This window comes from Episyrphus balteatus, chromosome 4, assembly GCF_945859705.1.
Source record: "Episyrphus balteatus chromosome 4, idEpiBalt1.1, whole genome shotgun sequence".
NCBI lineage: Eukaryota > Metazoa > Arthropoda > Insecta > Diptera > Syrphidae > Episyrphus > Episyrphus balteatus.
This window is the reverse complement of record NC_079137.1, coordinates 19,531,405-19,544,345: the sequence shown is the minus strand read 5'-3', so window position 1 is coordinate 19,544,345 and position 12,941 is coordinate 19,531,405. Positions and strand designations below refer to the sequence as shown.

General features: G+C 33.9%; 1 protein-coding gene and 1 pseudogene across 8 annotated transcripts in view; both read right to left on the bottom strand.

Annotated features, from left to right (window-relative positions):
- The window catches only part of LOC129920296 (apoptosis-stimulating of p53 protein 2), a 428,395-nt gene that overhangs the window by 38,276 nt on the left and 377,178 nt on the right, over positions 1-12,941 (bottom strand). The gene's annotated exons all lie outside the window — the stretch shown is intronic.
- On the bottom strand, positions 4,076-6,955 carry LOC129920302 (heat shock protein 23-like; annotated as a pseudogene).

Genomic DNA, 12,941 nt, shown 5'->3' with positions numbered 1-12,941 from the left:
GTCAGTTATTGATCTATCACCTATCATTTTTAGAGCTCTATTTTGTATTCTATCCAAGAAACTCAACGAATTATTACCTGCCCATATGTGGGAGTTATATTCGAGCTTTGGACGGATATATGCCTTATAAATAATTTCTAGATCAGACGGGGAGGAAACCTAAACATTTTGCAGCGGATTTGGCGGTGTCAAATATGTGTTCATTCCACAGAAGGTGGTTTGTAATGCACATACCGAGAACTGAAAGCTGGTCGGTTTCCTCGATGCAAGTACCACTCATGGAAAGTGGCATGGGAGGAAGGTTTCGCTTTAATGAAAGTAAACAGCATTGTGTTTTTGAAGCATTAAATTCTACGCGATTTTTTATTCCTCATTTTACAATGCTATCAAGATCAGAATTTAATGAGCTAATAATATTAAGCCGTTCAAGATCCACATCCGAAGAACATGGGCGAGAATCAGGAAACGAATACGAAAAACTGAGGGTACTATCATCAGCAAAACAGTTGAGTGGATTAGAAGTTTCAAACAGTACTACAGTAGATCATTTATAAAAATGAGAAAGAGAGTCGGAGACAAAACGGAGCCCTGGGGCACACCAGCATTTATTTTGTGGGTTTCAGACTTAAATCCATCCAATACAACTTGTATTGAACGGTTCGAAAGGTAATTTCTCATCCAACGAAGAAGAGATTCATCGACGCCAAAAGCACGAATTTTCGAAAGAAGAGCTTGATGCCAAACTCTATCAAATGCCTCTGAAATATCAAGTGCAACAATCTTACTTTCTCCAAAACGATGTAAAGATTTGTTCCACTGCTCGGTGAGATAAACTATCAGATCACCAGTGGACCTGTTGCTACGAAAGCCGTACTGCCGGTCATTAAGAAGCTTCCGTTCCTCAAGATATTTCTTAAGTTGAAAGTTAATCAACGTTTCCATGACCTTGGAAAGAAGGGACGTAAGTGCGATCGGTCGGTAGTTTGAGGGTGAGGAAGATTCGCCTTTTTTAGGGACAGGCTGGACAAATGCTGTTCTCCATCTACTCGGGAGAGACCAGTAGAATAGGACAGATGAAAAAGCTGACCCAGTGGTTTTGCCAGCGTGGAAGAACACCTCTTCAGAACGATGGGGGGATACTATCCGGGCCAGCGGATTTGTGTATGTCAAGATCTTTAAGAACTCTTGCTACTGTACGAGTGCGAAAGAAGATTTGTCCCATGAATCCGTTTACGCGCTCAAGTACTGGCGGAGTCATGACACTATCAGGCAGTGTTGAGTTGGCAGCGAACTGCCTCGCAAGTAGGTAAGCTTTGTCGACAGAGCTAACAAAAGGAGTGTCATTGAAGACGAGCGTTGGAACCGACGACGAGGTAGTGTTGCGAATATTTTTTACAAATGACCAAAAATTTTTAATACCTTTGGGACATTCTAGTATTTTTTGCCTTTATTCTTGATCATGCAAAAATTTGGTTCGTCGAATATGGGCGTTGCTGGTCTTTATAGCTTGTTTGAACTTTTTTCGGTTTTCCTCAGTGGGATTGGCTTTATAACATCGAAAACTTACCTCTTTAACCCTAATAACCTCTTTGCAGCTCAAATCAAACCATGCATTCTCTTTCGGTTTGATTGTTTTAACTCTATTCGGGATAAAATTTCTCATTCCGGAGAGAATTAGATTTGTTATCATATCTGCACTAGAATCAACGTCACTATCGAGAATTTAAACCACATGAAATTAAAATTTGTGTTTAGACATGGACCGTATTGTGGTTGAAGTTGGTATGCGACATCGTTTAATAATAATAGAATAATGGCACCAAGTTGTATACAAATAGATTAAATTCAGAACGATCTGTATTTTCACCTATTTGTGTTTCACTCAGTGCGAAAACAGCTGGCTTGTTTTGTACAGTGTAAATATACACGTCATAGAAATTAGATCTAAGCCCACGAACGTTGGCATAATCTACCCTGAATTTACAAACCATTTAAAACTCAAAAAAAAAACTATTCAAAACCTATTCAGACAATTACCTATAATGATTCTCTTATCAAGTCCCAATCTTGAACTTCACAAAACAAACCGTCACTAGTGTTATGCCTTAGTGACAATTTGTATTGATCCGCCCCTGTTTGCTACCAGTAAGACAATCAATAATAGCCGTGTTTTATTGGTACTCAGTATTTTACTGAGTAAACATTTTATGCTCTAAATAACAAAAAACGATTACTTTTATTTATTTTTTATAATCCTTTATTGTTGAAGGGTAAAAAATGTATATGTTAAGAAAAAAATTTTCTCTGTAAACCAACAAATAAAAAACTTTTGTTTATCCTTAGCAATCATTTGTTGTTGCTTACCGTGTAAAATTTTGCTAAGCTAAGTACTGAGTTACCAGTAAAACACGGCTAATATATCTGAATCAGATTGATATCAGCTGTGATAATGCAAGAAGAGTTTCTGCTTACAATACCATAGCTGCTATACAAAACTAATTGCGAAAGAAGTGGGAAAGGAAAAGAAAGGATTACTCACTGTGCTCATTGCCTGTTAGTATATCGCGAACAAGATTTTAATTTTTTTTTTTTGAATTTTTCGTAAACTCCGGTGGATAATGTTTTTTGTTGTTGTTAGCTGCAAAGCTCTTTAGATTCAAAAATCGCTCCCGTTTGGCCCTCAGAAAAGCCAACTTTGCCTTTCATCGCCTTCACCCCATGATGAAAAGAAGAACATGATAAGGTCAACAAACGAAACTCTTGATCTACAAGCAACTTCTGCGACCAGTCATTGCCTACAGCTTTTCGGTATCATATACCATCTCCAAGACAGCCTTGAAGGAACTACAAATGTTCGAGAGAAAGTAAGGAACTACAAATGTTCGAGAAAAAAAGGATGTTCACCGGACTTATCTTCGACATACGGCAGCAGAACTACTAAAGCAACAAGCGACTCTACGATGAGGCAAAAATTATATACCTTGGACAAGTATCTATATGAAAAAGTGTGTCCTGGCATTCTGTCTGTCTGTCCGTCTGTAAGTACCTGGATCTGCAGCCTAAACTAAAGGAAAGATTTTCTTCAAACTTGATAGTTCGCAGTTTTTGGTGATTCCCTAGAGAAGAAATTGAAATTTTTTTTATGACCAAAACTAACGGTAACTGCCATATAACGGAAATAGAAAAGTTAACTTTTTTCAAAAACGGCTCTAACGATTTTGATTAAAATTTTTGTTTATAGTATTACACATAAGAGCCAACTTTTGAAATAAAAAAAAATATTTTTTGTACCGTTATTAAAGGTACCTGTCATAGAACGGTTTTTTTGATTTATGAATATCTCGTACAAGACTAACCCGATTTCAACGAAAATTTTTATACAAAAGCGTTCAAGTAAAAGTAATATTAAAATTTTCAAAAAACACATTTTTGGATTTAAAAAAAAATATTTCAAAATTTTTTTTGAAAAATCAATTCTTTGAAAACGGGTTTATGAAAAATTTTTAAATTTCGTATTTATGTGTAAATTAATGATTTCTTGAAAATGGCATACAAATGTTTTTTTTTTTTAATATTAGAAAATTTTTATATATAAAAAATATTTTTTTTTAAAAACGGCTCTAACGATTTCGGAAATTTTTTTCTAAATATTCCTTGTTATACAAGAAATAAAATGGTATACTTGGTTTTTTTTAAAAGATCATTTAAAACGGTGTTTATTTAATTATAAAAAACAGATTTTATTTTTTTTTTAATTTTCCCTAATTTTCTTTAATAAAAAGCTGTAACATTGAAGTAACTTTAAGCATAAGAGGAAGTACGTGCGACCCCAGTCCCAGTCGTGCATTTTATTTTCCTTTAGTTTCTTCTTCTTCCTTTTCTCGGCGCTGTTATGATCTTAATGTCGAGGGGATTATAACTATCCCACGTATCTGCTTCACACTAGTGATCCGCCTGTGGGGTTCGCCGGGTTGACCTCAGAAATCGGCGGCAAGCCTCCCGGTTTTGTATTGTTCCATTTCTAAGGCCAACTGAATGCTGGTGTTTTTGCATTTGCTTGTACCAGGAGTTTTTAGGCCTACCTTTCTTTTTATTTCGTAATGGAACGTTTTCCTTTATGATTTTATAAAAGGAGAATAATTATGTTATGTGATTGTATTTACATCAGATACAATAAGATTTTTCCGAAACCCATATTAAACTCGAATACACGCATTGGCAATATAATCACAAAGCACACAAAAACCTTTAATTTTAACCATTGACTTAAATAAAACTCCTCCCAATTGTTGTCCTTTTTATTTTGTATAGCATTATTTGCTGGAAACGAATGGTAGCAACAGACAAACTATTCAACTCAAAATAACCGAAAGATACATATAAAGCCTCTAATAAAATGCAAATTTACATTGAAGTGAAATCGATACCACATAACGAGCAAGCACACACCACCAGGCCTTCCAGGAGTGTATTTACAACAAATGATTAAAGGAAAGATAATAATTGCATGATAGCCAGCTCCACGGTAAAAACTGTTTAATTCACAAATGAATTGATTTAAATATTTTTTTATTGGAATCTTAGTCCTCAACTATGTTCAGCTGGTGAATTAAACAGTTTGGCAAAAATTTTATTTAGGAAGTAAAAATAAACTACAAGCTGTTTTTAACCGTAAACTTGGTAACTACTGAAGAATACTACATGAACGTGAAAAGTGAAGAAGACAATATCCTCTTGTTATTGCTATTTTAAGATTACTTTAGTGAAAATGCATCAATTCTTTTATTTTGTAACAATATCTTAGTCGCAGGTAACATGAGTTACTAAATTAATGTAACGCGATTTACCTGAATGCTTTCAAGTTTTTCCTCCAAATAATTGAACTAATGTTGGTTTTGTGACAAATTTTCAAAGTTTGTATTTTTGTATGTATCTTCATAAAAAATAAATTTAGATTACACATTTTACAGAAAAACTTAATGTCGGACTCAACTTGAGTCCGATTAATGTAACGTGAGTTACCAACAGAATTTTATTTTTTCTTATCAAATGCTAAAAATAAAAACAATAAACCATATTCATAGATGCTGTCTAAACCGCTTCTAAACGAAAGTAATTGAACGGACAAACTAAACAAAAAGTAACACTAGTAATAAATAACAGCAACAATAGTCTAAAAATTTAAATGGCCTTTTTAAGCGCACGGTGGATTGAGTGTTTACGTTTTATCTCCTTTTTGGACCTTTTCAGGGTTGGCAGTAGGCTTTTGGTTCTCCTGTTGGTTATCCTTCACATACAAGTGAGCTGGTCCTGTTTGTTGAATTTGGATAACTTTTACATTTGACTTTTCTTTGATGGCTGGCTTTGGAATGCTCACACTTACAGTAAAAAAACCGTCTGATGACATAGTCGAGACTACCTTGTCGGACGGAATCGTATATTTCTTTGAAAGTGCGTAGCACCGGACGAAATGTCGTGAAATTTGGTCGGTCTTCGCGTTCTTCGTGTTTGTCTTCGACGACAACAGTATTATGTACCACTTTCACAGAAAGTTCACTGGGTTTGAACTGTTGCACGTCTATGCGAACTTGGAATCCATCTTTGCCAACATTTGAAACAGTAGAATTCTTGTTGGCTACTTTGGAACGAAGCATCATAGCTGGACAATCTTCCATGCGGTTTTCCAAAGCCAGAGGTAAACGGAATACACTGAGACATTGGGTACGGTGAATGATGTGTGGATTGAGACCGTGAGTTACCATGGAATTGCACCTCGTGACAATTCTTTGTTCATGCCAATCCAAATAATTTCGCAAAGAGAGCATTTCAATATTTTGCCGATAACTTGTAAAATTTCTTTTTTTTTTCTTTTTATCATTCTCTTTTTCTTTTGTTCTTTATCTTTTCTCTAATGAAATGTTATTATGAATTGTTTAAAATATTAAAAAAAAAACATCATTTTCTCATGGAAGTAATATTTTCAGAGTTAGAGCACCGTAAATGGTGGGTTTCTTGTTTTTTACAGCACCGTAAATGGTGGGTTTCTTGTTTTTTACAGCACCGTAAATGGTGGGTTTCTTGTTTTTTTTTATATAACCGTTAGAGTTATGTGGGAAATAACTAAAAATGAGGTACTTTGCGGTGGGCTAACTTTGAAAGTATAATTCTAATAGCAAAATGATGTATGAGAGAAATAATTATAGTTATATTACCAATTAAAAAACTCTTGCAAATTTTCTGTTCGACAAATCGTTCTCGAGATATTGAGACAAACGCGTTTTTTTTTTCAAAATGTCGGACGCCCTACAAAAATCAATTAAAACACAAAATGAGATTTATGCTCAAAACAAATCCCTCTTCAATTCTGCATCCAAACTTAGCTGACGTTACACCTTTTTTTTTATATCTTTCTCCATTGACTGATCTATGAAACCGTCAACCGATGATACTTTGCCCCTGTAGGGAAAACACTATTCCTGACCGTCATCGTAATACATACCGATAGTAACACAACCGGTCAAAAAAGATAAATTTGAGACGACATAAAATTCTGGTGGCGCAATTGGGTAACGAATAAATCCGTACCTGTAAATGAGCAAAAATACAAACTGTCACAGAAATGTGTCCCGGACAACGCCTTTAAGTAGCTTAAATACGCATGAAATAGGAGCACAATCATGAGTAGAAGCTACAACAACACCAAGAGTAGCAGCAGCTAAATTATTTTATGGCCAATATAAGAAATCAAATATATGCAGGAAATTATAATCAAAACAGACACCAAGGACACAAACTTTATGTACTATATGTACTCGCAGTATCAGGCACTCAAGAACGTTTCAGAGTGAGTACCAATAAAGAAAAACCATGCAAAGTTCGACTATGTATACACATTTACGTACATACATATATACACAAAAATATGTGCTGAATACTTAGATGAAATAAAATTCAAAAAAACTGAAGAAAGGATTTTAATATGTATATTAATATATTTATATGTACCTACATCGAAAGCAAACAGAATCACTGCTCATTAGTATAGGTACTAATGGTATGGATTTTATTACATGAATGTTACGTCTTGGGTCTTGCTCGTCACAAAAGAGCAGCTTAAAGACGAAACGTAAGGAAAAGTGAAGCAAAATGACAATAATTTTTATTCTGGCTATGGACCAGACCACCACCGCACCGCTACGCGCGCTGCGCTGCTGGCACACCGGAATCGGAATTGACTAATGCTTTTATACCAATTGAAATGTAACAGATATAAAATTATATTTCATAAATATTTAATATACAGCCTGACTTGGTTTTCGTTTTCTTTCATGAATGAAAAAAGAACGTAGTTTTCCTATTTTCTCAAAAACTAGAAGTCTTAAGAACATATGGTTTTCAGTATTTGATAAGGAATTTATTCAGGTAGTTTTCATTATCGATTTATCCCGTATTGAAATCCATAGTCTTGACAAAAATTGTATTCAATGTTTTTTCATACTTATTTTTCACAAATATTGACTTTGAAATCGATTATTTCAAAAACAACTGATTAAAATAAGTTGATTTAAAAACTTAAATTGAGTGTACAATTCTAGCTTTTGAAAAAGGTATCATTGACAACTGTTAGTGTTGCCATTGTTTTTTAAAAATTTGTTTAGTAGTTTTTTTAGAAAATTGTATTGAATACCTCTACAAAAAACCAATTTCAATTCTCGTCGCCTAAGTTATCGTACTCGAGCTTTGCATTGATATGAATTTTTCTCGAAAAAAACACGTTTACGGGGGGTATCTCAAAAAAGGAAGCTAATCCGATTTTGGTAAAAACGGATTATTATTGCTGAGGCCCTCAGGAACAAAGCCTAATTTTTAGTTTTTGTCGTCATTTTAGGTCAACCTTAGGCTAGGCGCACACATGCGATTTCAGTCGCGCGATTATTTAGTCGCAAAAATGGATCACACGGATTTCAATGCCGGTGAACACACATGCTTCTTAAAAAATAGCCGCGATTTAAAAACTGAAAATTGTCCCATTTTTTTGGCGACGCGATTGTCGCAAATTAAAATGGAACAAATAGACCAGCATAGTCGTGCACACACTTGCGACTAAACCGAAAACGACTAAAAAGTAGCAGTCGCAAAGAGGCCAAATCATGCGCATACATGCGATTTTCAACCACTCGATTTTTTAGACGCAAAAATGAAACACGTTATTTTAAATGAGAGCGCACAGACTTGCGATTTTAAAATCGCAAAGTTTAAAAAAATGGATCCGGTTCTATTTCTCGCGATTTTTTTTTGCTGCACATAAGGATATATTATACAGAATATAATGCACCTGCCCGCACGTGCGACACTTGGAACAATTATTTTAAGTACAATAATGGATATTACTAGAAAGTGTTGTATAGTGGCTCTTTTTTATAAACGATAGGAAATTTAAAAGGACAATTCCATAAAATTCATAAAAATTTAAGAGAAGACCTTCAGAAATTTACCCAGTACCATAGAATGAGTATACAATGCTTTGGTGAAATATTGGTAATCGTGGGGCCTAAAATAAGATACAAACATACACATTGCAAGGAACCTATTTCTATTTCTAATCTGGTAAACAAGCTGTCAAACCCTTACCAAATTTTGAGACATTTATCACTTTACCACTTTTGCCAGAGCTTACACCGTTTCATGAATTCACCTTATCATAAAATCCGATCGTAGATACCATTTGTATGAAATTTTCCATTACGAAAGGATTTCGTGATTGTTTTCTTTGCGGTCATTTGACCATTAGATTTGAACAGTGAGTATCCCCTGGCTCTTTTGATCTTGAGATGATGCACTTTTTTTTATCGAAAAACGGTCAACTTTTTTTCGACCAAACATAATGTTTTTTCTTGCAATAAAAAATAGTCGCGCGATTTTTTAGTCGCAAGTGTGTGCACGGTAATTTTATGTTGCGACTGCGATATTTTAGCCATATAAGAGCCATGAGATACTCACTGTTCAAATCTAATGGTCAAATGACCGCAAAGAAAACAATCACGAAATCCGTTCTTAATGAAAAATTTCATACAAATGGTATCTACGATCGGATTTTATGATAAGGTGAATTCATGAAACGGTGTAAGCTCTAGTAAAAGTGGTAAAGTAATAAATGTCTCAAAATTTGGTAAGGGTTTGACAGCTTGTTTACCAGATTAGAAATAGAAATAAATTCTCTGCAATGTGTATGTTTGTATCTTATTTTAGGCCCCACGAGTACCATTATTTCACCAAAGCATTGTATACTCATTCTATAGTACTGGGTAAATTTCTGAGGGCCTTCTCTTAAATTTTTATGAATTTTATGGAATTGTCTTTTTAAATTTCCTATCGTTTATAAAAAAAGAGCCATTATACAACACTTTCTAGTAATATCCATTATTGTACTTAAAATAATTGTTCCAAGTGTCGCACGTGCGGGCAGGTGCATTATATTCTGTATAATATATCCTTATGTACAGCAAAAAAAAAATCGCGAAAAATAGAACCGGATCCATTTTTTTAAACTTTGCGATTTTAAAATCGCAAGTCTGTGCGCTCTCATTTAAAATAACGTGTTTCATTTTTTGCGTCTAAAAAATCGAGTGGTTGAAAATCGCATGTATGCGCATGATTTGGCCTCTTTGCGACTGCTACTTTTTAGTCGTTTTCGGTTTAGTCGCAAGTGTGTGCACAACTATACTGGTCCATTTGTTCCATTTTAATTTGCGACAAACGCGTCGCCAAAAAAATGGGACAATTTTCAATTTTTAAATCGCGGCTATTTTTTAGAAGCATGTGTGTTCACCGGCATTGAAATCCGTGTGATCCATTTTTGCGACTAAATAATCGCTCGACTAAAATCGCATATGTGCGCCTAGCCTAAACTTGTTCAGGCTCACTGCGATTGTGACTGTGTGATTTTAAACAAAATTTTGTTCTGCTTGGCTGTGTTCGAGTTTCCGAAAATTACTTCAATAATTACTTTATATAATTTATTTTTCAAAAACTTTGTCATAAAATGGCTTTATTTATTTTTCAATTTTAAAGGTGACCTCAACTCCAAATTTATAAAGCGTTTCGCCCAGGTACGACTTAAAATAAAAATAATTTTAATAATTTTTTATTATTTTTGTTATTTTTTTCTTCGTTAAACGTGGGGGAATAGATCCCCCCCCCCTCCTATACGATTTTTTTCTTATCTCGATCCAACCTTCACACTCTTGCTTTTTGGCACATTCCTACTGAATCAACCTGTATAAAAAAGAAAAAAAATGTTATGTAATATGCAGTAGGGTGGTCCAATTTGTTGGTTTTGCCATTTCCGTTGCTCCACACTTAAAAATTAACTGCATATCTGTTTTGTATTACACACGTGAAATTTCAGTTTTTTAACTGAAGTGTGAGTGGGCGCTAAACAGGTTCAAATGCTTTTCTAGCTAGGTTTTCATGTCTTGTTTTTAACGTTAGTTGTGATGTACTAAAGTTTGTCATGATATTTTTTCTTTCTTTTATAAAAAAAACCACTAGTTACAGATAATTTTTGTTTGTTCAAATTTATCTGTAAGTTTATTTTTTTCTTAAGTCTAGTATGCAACTGTAGTGAATAGAAGAATCATTTAAGTCTCCAAAGTCGATAGCGAAAACGCTTACAAAAAAATATCATTAATATTCTGTCAAAGTCAAAATAAAAATTTCCAAATTTATTGTTCTTTGAATCTAGAAAAATATTCTGGACAGTGTAAAAGTACCTAAGTGACAAATGAGTGAAAACTTTCCAATTTTTTCCTACAGCTGCGTACTGAAAAAGTAAAAGCACAACGAAATTTTTCGTTCAACATTTCGTTGTGCTATTTTTGTATGAAAAGAAAGCTGCGTTCTAGGCTTTATCACAAAACAGAATTAATCAATACAATTTAAGTGATTCAAAGCTGAAACACAATCACGCTTTGCCGTCGATTTTGACAACTGCCAAAAGTTCAACCATACGAAATCTGTATAACCTCCCACAATGACGCTTTTCTTACGTACGCTTTTTTTGACAAACGTAAGGAAACGTAAGAAAGCGAGCAAAAGTTCAGTCTGGTTGAACTTTTGCTCGCTTTCTTACGTTTTTTAAACATAAAGACCTGGCCCAATCATTTTGTGAGTGACTGTGTTTTTTTTTATTTGACAGCAGATTTTTTGTTTCAATCAGATGTTCGAAGTCAAAGTGACAGAAACGCGCTTTGAGGATTTCTCAACGTAACGCGATGACGCGTCTGGCAAAGCGTGATTGTGTTTCTGCTTTCAAGGTGAAAGAAACATGAAAATCATTTACTGAGTTGTAGGGAACGTGTGGACCTATTACGTTTAAGTTTAAGCCAAATTCCAACTCCAATCCAAGTCTCATTACGATATAAAATATAATCAGTTAATTATATTTTATAATAATAATCAGTTAGGTATTAAAGTTAACAAAATCTGATATTTCAAAGCTGATGAGCGCCCTCTTGCCATTACTTTAGAGGGCTAAAACTTTCAGCATATATGTTGGTATAGATAGGTATGTATCTGTAATAATAATTATGATGCGTAAAAAGTATCTTAATTTTGTTTTAACCAAACTTAAGATCCTATTATCTTAAAAAAAAAGTTTAAAATTTTCTTCAAGTAGGTATGTATGTGATTTCTTGCTACAACAAAAATTACTGTAAAATAATTTTAAGCATTTTGCCCCGTTTAAAGTCATTTTTCTTTTTTATATTGCTTTTTATTCGACTCAAACGATATTTACTACCAGCATAAAACAAATAAACAATTTTATGCAATTTATTTACCAATTTAGCAAGTTTTTTAATTTTTTTTCATTGTTATCGTTTTATTATGTTTTAGTGGGGAACCCGTCAAAAGTGTGAAAACAAAAAGTATTCACGACTTTTAGTATTAGGTAGGAAAGTATGAACAGATAAAAGTATTCAAGGAAAAAAGTATGCGCGACAAAAGTTCGAAAAATGGAAAACTATTATTTTGACTGGGTTTTGATCTGGCAATAGTTACAAAGAGAAATGAGAATTTGCGAAAACAAATGTGGCGATGGACAATTCTGATTGGTCAAAAAAGAATAAATAGACGAATTTATTGTTAGATAGGGCTGGGGTCTCAGAAAAAAAGAGAGTATATAGATATTCATAAGGGTAGGATAGGAGCAGGAGGTCTAAATTTAATTTCAGTCTCGCAGCTGCGATGAGCGAGGCAAGGTTAAGAGTGCGCTCGATTATTTTTTTTTAATTAGGGAGAGTGGAGTATTTGTATGGAAGGTGGACGTCCCGCGGCCAATATATTGTTATTTATTTAGTTAGTTAAGTTAAAATGCAATTTTATATTTATGTATTTTGTATATGTAGGTACGTTGAATCACAAGGTATGTATGTTCTAAAAAGATAGTGCATGTAGGTCGGATTGGGACAACAAAAAATTCGTAGAGGAGAGGGATAGTTCTAGCCAATAAATTTTTAATTCATTTTGTTATTAAATAAAACTGTTTTCAGGAATGATTTTTGAAAAAAAAAAAAACAGTTTTCCAAGTTATAACATAAAAAAAGAACAAAGTTCTATGTAAGTTCTAATTTTGTTTTCAAAATAGAAAACCGAATCCAAAAATGTTTTGCCTTATTCGAAAAAGTTAAAAACAAAACTAGTTTTTTGTAAGAAAATCTTTTATTTTTGGTTTATCTATCTGCATGGAGCATGGTTGATACCAATTAGCGATTTAAGAAAATACTTAATTTGGTATAGGGTGTTTTCATAAACGTCTGCCTAACTTAGGCCTGCGTTAGTCGTGTTCATAAAGTAAGATCTGCGATCGGACTAACTTGGTCCAACTGCAGTACTGCTGTTCATAAATGTCATTTATGTCGTCAACGTCCGTCGGGCATATT